Here is an 11,143-nt window from a genome sequence, read left to right on the forward strand (position 1 = left end):
AGTGATACATATTATGCTTTTTGCAATATCAAATGCAGTTTCTTCCAAGTTGTTCTTCAGACCTGGTTTGATAAAATGGTTCAACAGAAGGCAATCCAGCATATTTTTTCTACCTCTATTCCCAGCAGCAAGATGCAAGGGGGTCAAGAGGCATTTAGTTTGGACATTGGTATCTGTATCATGATGAAGTAAAAAAGAAGCAATTCTGGTATTATTCCATGTATAAGCACTGTGCAGGGGTGTCCGGCCATCGGCAATTATTTCATGAATATCTGCCTCGAGCCACCAACTCATGGACAAGGTCTAAGTGTCCATTGTAGGCTTGCCAATCAAGTGGGGTATACTCATCCTCATTCCTAATATTCACATGAGTGGCCTTTTTGGAAAGTAGTGTCTACACTGTAGTAAGCTGAGTATTTTCGGCAGCCCAAAGAAGAAATTTGCTTGGATCCTTCTCCATCTTTTTTCTTGCAAATGATACCATTCCTCACTTTTTCATCTTGTTCCTTGTCTTCATCAGAATTGCCTAACCAGTGACTTTGAATACCACTGGGAATGAGGTGCCTATGTATTTCCCCAATAATTCACATTGGTTGAACTGGTCAGAAAAATCCAATGAATTTTCTGCTTCTGTTTTTTCACCATGATTTGTTTTCTCTTTTTCCATGTTTTCTATTCTAAATTATTCTCACTGGTGAATAGGGAATTGATAGAGAAAAGAGAAAGATTTTCCTCTATATTCAAAGTTATAGGCTGAAAATGATGACCAGTGGTGTCTTCATGTGCAGCTTATTCTAGGAATGAGAAAATAGGAAATAATGCTTTCTATGAAAATGATTGGGATAATGGCAGAGCAGAAAGTGAAATGATGCAAGCAAAAATATAAAAGCAAAATAAATTAAGATAATTATGGAGCAATCATATTATCTATGAGAATCATGAAAAAGAGAGAGGAAGAGAAAGATGTACAATGACCTAGCTAGCCACAAATTCCATCCATGCCTCTGATCAATTTATAGAGGAAACAATTTTATTTTTAAAAAAGAGATGGAAATAGAATTTATGTATTTACTTGAAATTAGTAAATACATTTTAGTAGCCTACCCAAAGATACATAGCTTTGACTAAATTACAGACAAGAATATAAATCCTTGACAATTCTAGTAACAGATCTGACAAATCAGTTAAATCACACTTTTCCTGTACAATGAACGAATGTGTCTATTCTAGAAAAGCAGCTAGAGAAGGAAGGCCGATTGTATCTGTAACAAAACTTTGTGGAAAATGGTATTGAGGATTACTTACTGGTGATCCACTTGCACTGGAAGCATGATTCTGAACTATTGCTTGCTGATTCTGAATTATTGCTTTAATCATTATATTCTCCAGGAAGAAAAAGTGAGATTTAATTGATAGCAAAGAACTACTAATACATTTTGACTTCTCATTAAGCACCTTCAATCATCAAAATCACATGAAGACCATAGACAGGCCTACTTATTTTAGATGAAAATGTGTGTCTTTACAAAAACAAGAAATTTAAGTAGTCATACAAAGGACTTCTATTTTATTACTGCGTTATACTTTTTCCTAATGTTGGGCAACAATAAATAATGGACCTATTAGAAAGCTCTTATACCTCATATGTTCAATAGTGAGTCCTCTTATATTATATCATGGTATTTTTTGTTTATGGCCTTAAGAAGAAATTTACCACCATGAATTTCTGACAGGACAATATCATCACTATACATCTTGTTTCTATACACTCAGTTTTAAATTACTATCTAAGTATGTGCATTAATAACTATAGAGGAAAAAGAAGCCACACTGGTGGCTTTTGTTTTTAATCCTAGCTAATAAGAAAGATGAAATCTGAGGATTGTGGTTTGAAACCAGAAAAAGCAGGGGAAAAAAAAGCCATTAAATTCTGATTTGAAAGTAACCAGCAAAAGCTAGAAATGGAGCTGTGGGAAAGCAGTAAAATGCTAGCCTTGAGAAAACTAAAACAAAAAAGTAACAAATTCTGGGACAGAGCCAGGCCCTGAATTCAAGCCTTAGTATTAGAACTAAACAAATTAATTAATTAATTAAAATAAATTAAGTGGTCATTTGTGGAGAGGCAAGTACAATGAAACATGCATGGTGACTAGATTGTGTACTTTTTTAATAAGGAAAACTATCATTTGTACTAATCACTAATATTTTATTTGAACTTTTTTGTATGATAAACTCTGAATGTATATGTGTGTGTACATGTGCGCACATGTGTGTATATATATATGTGCGCGTGTGCTGATGCAATGTTGTTTGCCAATGTGGACAGGGTGAGGTTGAAAAGAGCTGTGTTGCAATGTTTTTATTTATCAGCGTTCTGTCATGTCATTTTATTGGAACCACCCTTCTGTACATATATATGTCAAATAATGTCATCATAATCAAAATATTTACAACATTAAGTTAGATAAAAGAGATCACTTTCAATTCCTTTTATATGTTAGGTAGGAAGATACAGAAATAATTAGGTAGTAAGTTATTTCTGTAAGATGACTGTCAGTACAAAATATGTATTTGACCTCTTAAATTGGTCATACTTTTAACATATACGCATTGAGTGTGTTTGGCCAACTTGACCAAACAGGTATTACTCTCTGGTTAATCCTATGAAACACAAAGTGGATAAACTCTTTCCGGATTTCTATTGAAAACAACTTTCTTCGTAAGATCATATCTATTCTCACTAAGATAATCTACCCTGTATTTATTAGGTTTGAATATCCCATCATATTGACTGAAAATCAGTATTGTGGATATGCTTGTTAGATATACCTTTCAAAAACAAACAAACAAAAAGCATGTGTCACCTCCAGATTGTGGATGCATTTGAAGTTGTTTTGTACCTGCAATGAGGTCTTCACTAATGTTTCTTTTATGGGAGTAACTATCACAACATTAACAAATAAGGCTTTTCGAATCTTTTCCAATATAAATAACATCCCAGAGTGAGTCTTGTAATTTCTGAAGACCCTTTGAATATTTTAGTATTATTTAAGTTCATTGACTATAGAGCAAAAATCATTTCTGAAATAAATATTGTTAAAATCTGAAAATGTAAGTGGGTATATAGGATTTGTGCATCATTTTATGAAAAACCAGTTCTTATGAAACTAAATAAAATAGAATAAAAGGATGTAAGTGACTTGGGTAAGCTAACTATTATTATAACTTGGTTTTCTATTAACATAGTCCTTTGAATAGATGATTCAGTTAAATTATTTCATTTGTGTCACTGCACTTCTTATTTTTAGAATCTTTGTAGTTATAAGAGTGAATTTGTGGTATAAATAAGGGTCTTTTAAAATGGATTAAGCTTGTCTTTTGTGTCCTACTCCTAAGAAAATGAGTTATTTTCAAGCTTTAATAGTTTATAATTTAATCTTCAGTATCATAAGGCATTAAAAATGCAATAGAATTGATGTCTTTTCTTCATAAAAGAAAGGCAAATCCATTTCCTAACAAATGGGGCGATGTCATTCTTTCTGATGGAGGCATAGAATTCCATTTTGTATATATAACACATTTTCTTGATCCATTCATCTACTGAGGGGCATCTGTTTTGGTTCCATATCTTAGCTACCGTAAATAATGCGGCAATAAACATAGTTGTGCTGGTAGCTTTATAGTGGTCTTGTTTGTGATCATTTGGGTAAATGCCCAAAAGTGGGATTGCTGGGTCATAGGGGAGCTCTAGGTGGAGTCTTTTGAGGAACCTCCATACTACTTTCCAAAGTGGTTGAACAAGTTTACACTTACACAACAACGTAGTAAATATCCCGTGTGTCTACATCCCCTCCAGCATCTGTTGTTATTAGAGTTCTTGATTATATCCACTCTAACTGGGGTGAGGTGGTATCTCAATGTTGTTTTGATTTGCATTTCTTTTATGGCTAGGGAGGTTGAGCATTTCTTCATGTGTCTATTGGTCATCCTTCTTTCCTCTTCAGAGAAGTTAATAGTCTAGGAAATTTGTTTAACAGGATCCTAGCAAATAACTTACCAAACATGCAAAAAGATAGACCTATTCAGATACAAGAATCTGTTATAACTCCAAGTAGACCAGACCATAACAGGACATCCCACCATCACATTATAATCAGCACAAGATAAATTCGGACCAAGGAAAAGGTCCATAAAATTGTCAAAAAGAAAAGAACAATCACCTATAAAGGGAAACCAATGAGAATCGCCTCAGATTTCTCGGCAGAGACAATTAAAGCCAGAAGAGCCTGGAATGATGTATGCCATGCCCTAAAGACAAACAACTATCTAGAAAGAATACTGTACAAGCTAAACTCTCCTTCATAACCGAAGGTCAAATAGAAACCTTCCATAGCAAAGAAAATTAAAACAATATATCTCCACCCATCCAGCCCTACAAAAGATACTTAAAGATGACCTACACCTAGAAAACCAACAAGACCACAATAAAGGCTAAGAGCACACCAAAATTGAGAATCCAAGAACCATAGGAAGAACCCAGTTGTCTCAGCCCACAAGAAGGTGTTATCCACCTGCCATTTTATCAAAGGCAGGAACTCCCAAATAGCTCAGAGTCCTATCTCAATATTAATGGGATTAACTCTCTAATTAAGCGACATAAACTGTCTAATTGGGTTAAAAAGCAAGATCTTTCTATCTGCTGCCTTCAGGAGTCACACATTGCTAATAAAAACAAACACATTTTGAATGTGAAAAACTGGAACAAAATCTACCAAGCAAATAGCCCCCATAAACAGGTAGGAATTACTATCCTAATAGCAGATAAATTAGACTTCATATTAAAATTACTTAGAAGAGATAAAAAGTGCACTACATACAAATTAAGGGAACTCTCCTTATGGAGGAAATTACAATTCTAAATCTGTATTCGCCAAGCAACGGAGCAGCCAAATATATCCAAGAAACACTACTTTCCCTCAAATCTCATATAGATCCAAAGACACTAATTGTTTTGGGACTTTAACACACCACTATCCCCACTGGATCGATCAACTTGGCAAAAACTCAACAGAGAAACCGCAGACCTACACAACTGCATAGATCAACTAGATTTAACAGACATCTACTGAGTATTTCACCCAGCAATATCAGAATACACGTTCTTCTCAGCAGCCAATGGAACATTTTCCAAAATAGACCACATTTTAGCTCACAAAGCATACTTGTCCAAATTTAGAAACATTGAAGTAATACCTTGCATTCTCTCACACCAAAAGGGAATCAAATTAGAACTCAACACCAAAAGCCACCAAAGAAAGTCCTGTAACACATGGAGGCTGAAAAACACTGTTGAACCACCAGTGGGTCATGGAAGCGATTAGAAACGAAATTCAAGTGTTCATGACATTCATCAAAAAGGAGCTCACAAACTGCCAGCTCCTCTGGGATAAAGCAAAGGCAGTACTCAGAGGCAAGTTTATATGTCTGAGTTTCTACATCAATAAATTGGAGAGATCTGAAACCAACAATTTAATGAGACAGCTAAGCCTCCTTGAAAAAGAGCAGCAAGATAAAGCTCAATCTAGTAGATGGAAAGAAATACTTAAAATTAAATCAAAATTAAATGAATTAGAATCCAAAAAATCCATAGAAAGAATCAACAATACAAAGAGACAGTTCTTTGAAAAAATTTACAAAATAGACACACCTTTAGCTAATCTTATTAGAAAAAAAGAGAACATACCAAATAAATAAACTTAGAGATGAGAATGGAAACACCGGAGAAACAATCAAGATTCATAACATTATAGGGGAATACTTCTCAAAACTTTATGCTAATAAGTTTGAGAACTTGGCAGACTTCACCTTTTCCTAGCAAATATCGACATGCCGAAACTAAACCAAGATGAGTTAAACCATCTTAACAGGCCCATATCCAGCATTGAAATAGAAACAGCAATAAGAGACCTCCCATCACAGAAAAGCCCAGGACCAGACGTTTTATAGCAGAATTATACAAGGCCTTCATAGCCGATCTCACACCAATACTCCTTCAACACTTCAATTAAATTGAAAGAGAAAGTTCACTACCGAATTAATTCTATGAAGCCTTAATTACCCTCATCCCCAAACCATGCAGGGAATCATCAAAGAAAGATAATTATAGACCCATATCATTGATGAACATTGATGCAAAACTTCTCAACAAAATTTGGCCAATCAACCACAATAATTCATCTAATAAAATCATACCCCACTATCAAACAAGATTCATTTCAGGGATGCAAACCTGGTTCAATATAAGAAAAACAATATAATTCATCACATCAACAAGAGCAAGGATAAGAATCACATGGTTATCTCAATAGATTCAGAAAAAGCATTTGACAAGATCCAACACCCCATTATGAGGAAGGTTCTGAGAAAATTAGGAATCCATGGAACATTCCTCAATACAATAAAGGCTTTATATGACAAACCTACAGCCAGCCTTGTACTCAATGCTGAAAAACTAAAGCCATTTCCTCTAAACTCAGGAATGATACAAGGATGTCCACTCTCTCCACTTCTCTTCAATCTAGTATTAGAATGCCTAGCTACAGCAATAAGACAAGAGGGAAACATAAAGGGGATGCAAATAGGGAAAGAAGAAGTAAAACTCTTCCTCTTTGCAGATGACATGATCTTGTATTTAAAGAATCCCACAGACTTCACTCCCAAATTACTGAAAGTGATTCAAAACTTTGGCAAAGTAGCAGGGTATAAAATAAACACTCAAAAATCAATGGCTTTTATATATGCCAATAATAAGAAAAGTGTAGCTGAAATTAAGAAAGCAACTCCATTTGTATAGACCCACCAAAAATAAAATACCGAGGAATTAACTTAACCAAAGAAGTGAAAGACCTCTATGATGAAAACTTTAAAAACCTGAAAAAGGAAATCAACACAGAACTTTAAAAATGGCCAAAAATCCCATGATCCTGGATTGGAAAGATCAACATTGTGAAAATGGAAATACTTCCCAAGGCTATCTACAAATTCAATGCAATACCTATCAATATTCCAACCTCATTCTTCAAGGAAATGGAAAAGGCCATCCCAAAATTTATATGAACAATAAAAACCCTGAATAACAAAAACAATACTTAACAGAAAGAAAATGCTGGAGGAATATCAATACCAAATTTCAAACTCTACTACAAAGCCATAGTAATCAAAATATCTTGGTACCGCACAAGAACAGACCTCAGGACCAATGGAATAAAATGGAAAACCCAGAAAGACCTATAACCATGTAATCTTCGTTAAGGGAGCTAAAAAAAAAAAAAAGAATGGAAGAAAGTCAGCCTCTTCAGTAAATGGTGCTGGCAAAATTGGTTAACTACTGTAGAAAAATAACGCTAGATCCTTTTGTATCACCCTGAACCAGAATCAACTCCTAATGGATCAAAGACCTCGGATTCAAAGCAGACACTCTGAAAACATTACTGGATGGAATAGGAGAAACCCTAGGTTTCCATGGCACAGGCAAAAATTTTCTTGATATCTTTTTAAACCAATTGTATTCACAAGTTGGAGAGTCTTTAATTCTTGCTTAGGTCTTGGAGTCTATAATTTTTAACCTTTCGTTTCTAACATTAATGATAGGTCAGACTGCATTTTTTGCGTATATGAAAGGTAAAATATTTATCTGGGTTCAAATGTGATTTTTATATCAGTCTTCCTTTAATAGCATTTTAAAGTTGTAAATTTCTCTCAAAATGTTGGGTATCAAAAGCAATCAAAATACGTCTAATGGTAATCAACTTAGGTGAGCTACAATGTGGAAATGATTGGTCCATAAGCCCTGCAGTCTGTTTCCAGCAGGAATTGGGCAGGTCATTCTTTCAGTAAGACTGAGTTAACCAGAGATGGCGTCCCCAGGCAGTGCAGTGTTGAGTCATGGGTAAAATACGATTTTTACTATTTTGAGCTAGAAATCAAGAACGTTATAGTTTAGCAGTTCCTTTCACAAGGGAGGTGTAAATTGATTATGACCGTGGAGTTTTCATATTACAGTTACCTATTTTCTAACAAAGTGAAATATTATTAGAGTCTACAAAATAATTCTGGGTAATTTTCCTAGAATTAGTAGACTAAGTGCTGGTATTTTAGTCATAAAATAGAATGAAGTTATTTGATCAGTGGGAGATGGACCTTAGGCTAACACTTACCATGTGTGCAATGTTGTACTAGTAATTCCAACTCTAAAGACTTCAATATCATTATCTGAGAGTTCAAAATGGAAATAGTTACACTTTATGGAATTATTGTGAGGATTAAATTAGATATCATAGGTTAAGTACTTGGAAAAAAATCAATTAGCTTTTGGCACATTCTACCTGTTATTTTATCATGTAATGAATTCTAATATTTTACTGAGATTTTATATTGTGTATCTTTATGATGTGCAATGTGATGTATTGATATTCGTTGTATTGGTCACTTTTCTGTCACTATGAGGAAAATAACTGCAAAGAAAATTTCTGAGGAGGAAACTATTATATTGAGTCAAGGTTTAAGAGAACACAATTTAAGAACAGATGTCTCCATTGTTTTTAATTTTATTTTTTATTAACTTAAACAGTTGTACAAGGGAATTTCCATTCAACAAATCAGTTTTAAGTACAATGGATCTTTATATAACTTCCCCTCACCCTTCCAAATTTCACCCCCACTTTAATGTTTTTCTAGTTTCATTCTATCGGCATTGAATAGTATGCCTTCATTCTCTTCCTCCATCACACTCTTTATTCCTTCCTTTTGACTTCCCCTCACATCTTCCAAGTGATAGTTTCCTAGTATTGATTTTGTGGGATTAAAAGTTCAATTTTATAAGAAATTACACCTTTTAAATACCCCTCTGCAAATAGCATGCTTTGGTTAATATTGTTGTGTAAACTTGTATAAAGTTCTAGCTTCCAAATATGAGACAGAACATGGCTCCCTTGTGTGTCTGGCTCTGACTTAGTTAACTTAACATATTTTTAGATATATCCATTTATTTGCAAATAATTTAACAGTCTTCATAATGGATGGGTACAATCCAGTTATGTATATGTACCATAATTTCTCCAAGCATCCCTCCACCAAAGGGCATCTGGGCTGTGTCTATAACTTGGCTATGGTGAATAGTGTAGCAGTGAACATGCTTCTGAAAGTGATTTCATTGTAATCTTTTGGAAGAATTCATCACTATCTTTCTGGGAGCAATCCTCTAGACAGTTTTCCAGAATAAGCACATGCCTTCCTTCAACTCCATCACAACGTTTTTCAAGTCCTCAAAAACACACTACTCCTTACAGGTCTCAATAAGCTAAAACACACTGTGCCCATATTCTTTCAATATATTTTTTCATAATTGTACATATAATTTAGTGAGAACCTTCTATGCAATCCTAATGTGAGAATGCGGGACATGACAAGAGAGTAAAAGTAAGAAATATGCAATTTAAGTTATCATCATATTGAAATCTTTTTCAGCTCTAACTCATAGCCTCACATACTATTATTTTAATCTTTATTTGATTACTTCATCTATCACCTAAATTATAACAGGTGATTTAAATACAAAGGCAAAAATGTGTGCTTTGATTTTGACACTAATGTGTGAGGATGCACAATATGTGAAAATAGATGGATTGGAATTAATAGCTATTATCTATTTTGTTAATGTAGAGATGGTTTTCCCAAACTGATTCTCACAATTCACATTCCATTCAACAACAAGAAACGTGTGACAATTCCCTTTGTTTTGATCCTTATTAACTTTTTTTTCCTTTTTGTTTTATAATGAAGGATGATTTCATAAATTTCTGTAGATACAAAAATGTGATAATATATTTCTACATGTATGCATTGATATATACGTACACACATATATTACACAGGTTATAATGATCATTTATAACTGCTGTAATGGTACAATTTAATAAGTTATTAAAAACATCGATGGCTCATGCCTGGATTCCGGAGGCTGAGATCTGACGACCATGGTTTAAAACCATCCTGGGCAGGAAAGTCCGTGAGTCTCTTATGTCCAAACAACCAACCGAAAATCAGAATTGGAACTGTGGCTCAAAGTAGTAGAGTGGTAGCCTTGAGAGAAAAAGTTCAGGGACATCATCCAGTTTCTTAGTTCAAGAAATAAAATCTACCCCAAAAAAATCTATTTAATTTGCACCTGTTAAGTAGAGTATTTCCATTGCCCAACTGAACATCCATGTTCATTTGCAGTGTAACTTTGTTTTGTCTGAAGTACCACAAAACATTATCACTTAAGTAGAAAGCATTGCAACGTGGGTTCATTCTATCTGTCTCATGGACTTTTCTCCACTCACATATTAAAATGTTACAATTTATTTAAAATCATAACTTTTTAATACCCATAATAGATTTTGAATTGAGTGTCTTGTGCCCCTAAATGGTCTTCTTACCACTTTGTCATGTCCTCAGCCCTAAATTATCCTGATTATTTTTCATATAGAATTTGGCTTCCTACTTCTGTATGATCTTGGGCTCAGCCCACTTTATGTTATTCTTCCTGAAATTTATAATAACAGGTGAATGGCATTGAGTACAGATATTTCTGTCCAGTCTGGGCTTTAACCACTATCCTCACAACAGTTCACACTCCCATGTACTCAGGATTTTCATAAGCTTGTCGTAGCTTTTTTTTTTTAATCATTGCATTTCCTGCAGGTTCTTGAGTACTGAATTAATTTGTGTTTTCTTGGGTTGTTTTGTTTAATTTGAATGTATGTGTTGAGTTTTTCCTCACTTTTCCTTTTGTTTCTTTCACTCAAGTTCTTATCTAAAATTCTGAGAAACCAATTCTTCTTTCTCAAGATAGTCAAGGTGAACATTATTTATTCCAAAGCAATTTTAGTAATATTTAAACACCTTCATATCTATGAATGGTATACAAATGCTAAATGCTGAGAAGGGCCTTTTTATTTTCACAGCAGTCCTTAGCATACACAAACAGATCATGAAATAGATGAAGATAATATAACTACAGATGCTGGCCAGGAGGAGAAAAACCTATTATTAATTGTTTGACAGAGGCTTCCCTTCTGGAGAAAGAAATATGCTGCTTGAT

Source organism: Dipodomys spectabilis, unplaced genomic scaffold (genome assembly GCF_019054845.1).
Source record: "Dipodomys spectabilis isolate Male_0828 unplaced genomic scaffold, ASM1905484v1 ptg000408l, whole genome shotgun sequence".
Classification (NCBI taxonomy): Eukaryota; Metazoa; Chordata; class Mammalia; order Rodentia; family Heteromyidae; genus Dipodomys; species Dipodomys spectabilis.